Below are 1,990 nucleotides of genomic sequence, written 5' to 3' on the forward strand. Positions count from 1 at the left end.
ATGTTACATTTTCCCAAACCAAAAACAAAAACTTCCTTCAAAACAACCACTTTGCGATCAATGGCTGACGTCAACAACCACCAGGTTCCGGAGCACGTGGCAGAGAACAACGCTCAACCAATGGACTACGCGCCGTACCACTCGCTGGACGGCCAGTTCGCCTCCGTACCGAAAGACAGCCAAGGAGGGCAAAACATGCGCGATGAGCCCTACAATCCGGAAGAACCGCAGATCCATGTGGCTAACCCGCCACAGGCGACTCCGGCAGCGGCTGTCCCATTAGGTGCTCCCATGCAGGACATCATGGCTGCATTGGTCAACGCTATCAATCGACAGTCAGACTTGATCCTGCAACAGAACCAAAAATTCGAGCAACAGAACCAAAGGCTCGAATCCCAAAGCCGTCGAATAGACGCAATGGCTGAGTCGAGGGTGACGGTGCAAGCCCGCCGAGCTCACCGCTCACCCACGCCTGTGAGGGGAAGAAGTTTCTCCAGGTCACGCTCACCCCCTCGCAGAAGGAGCGAAAGGAGGATGAGCCCGAGGAGAAACGAGGAAGTATCTCGAAACTCCACCCCTCCAAGGAGACATTCCCCTAGAAGGGATAATCCTCCTCGCCACCAAAGACACCGATCCCCGGAGAAGCGGGACAGCCACCAGGGTCCCCTCTCCCGCAGGATTCGGGAACTCCCTCTACCGGTCGGCCTCGAAAAACCACCGGCAATGGATACTTACGATGGCTCGACAGACCTAGACGAGCACATTGAGAATTTAGAGGCTCTCCTCGAGTACAGAAATGTACGAGGCTCTATCAAGTGCAAGCTCTTTCCCACGACCCTGAGGAAAGGCGCTATGGCTTGGTATAAGAGTTTGGCGCCGGGATCCATCGATTCCTGGTCGGATCTCTGCGCCCGCTTCCTGGCCCACTTCACATCTTCGAGGCGTCATCCAAAAACAGAAGCGACACTCGAAGCCATCATTCAAGGCGAAACGGAGCCCCTCAGGTCCTATCTCGAGCGTTTCAACAAAGCGGCCGTCGAGGTAAAGGTCGAAGAGAGTATGAAACTGTACCTCCTCGACAGGGGAATTCGTCGAGACAGCGACTTTGCCAAAGCTGTTGGCATCGAAGAGCCAAAGACGCTGGACGCTTTCTTCGAAAAGGCAAAGAAATACATCGCCTACGAAGAAAAGCAGAAAGCCATAGATTTGAGGAGGCCTAAAAGTCATGAAAAACCCAGGAACCATGAGAAAGATGAAGCTGGAACCTCGCGAAGAGGTAACGAAAAAGGAAGGGAGGATAGGGTCAAAGAGTCCAAGCCTCCACGTGGAAAGTTCACAGCATACACTCCATTAAATGCTCCCAGAGATCGCATTTTTGCAGAAGTCTCCGCTGCGGACTTCAAAAAAGCCGGAATCCATTTCCCAAGGCAGCCCATGAAGGCAAATACTGATAAGACAAAATTTTGTCGTTATCACAAAAGCCACGGGCACGTTACTGAAGACTGCGTCCATTTAAAAGACGCCATCGAGATTTTGATACAGAAGGGCTACGCCCGAAGATATGTTCAGAACAACGAACAAGTACAACAACGAGAGCCTCAAGAGGTCGCCATGGCCATTGATGCCTCCGAGCAGGAAAATAACCGAGCCGTAGTCCCACAGGCTCTCGCCATTTCGGCACCAGAAATTCCCCTTCCCTCCCCAGGGTCGGATGAAGAAGCACTCATGAGGCATTTCAACGCACATATGAATGGCTCATGGGAAAATTTCCCCAAAGCAATGGTAATAACAGGGGGAGGGATCAGCAAAGTCACCATCGGGTCAGTGAAAAGAAAGTTTGATGAACTGGAGAGCATTTGCTCGGTGAATCCCGTCGCCGTCTCTAAGCCCGAGGAAGGCTCCAACCCACTGGCCTTCTACAAAGAAGAAGTTCCTGGAGGCTCGCCAAACTACCAAATAGCACTGCTGGTAAGAGCTCGCATGGCGAACT

Source organism: Trifolium pratense, linkage group LG5 (assembly GCF_020283565.1).
Source record: "Trifolium pratense cultivar HEN17-A07 linkage group LG5, ARS_RC_1.1, whole genome shotgun sequence".
NCBI classification, from domain to species: Eukaryota; Viridiplantae; Streptophyta; class Magnoliopsida; order Fabales; family Fabaceae; genus Trifolium; species Trifolium pratense.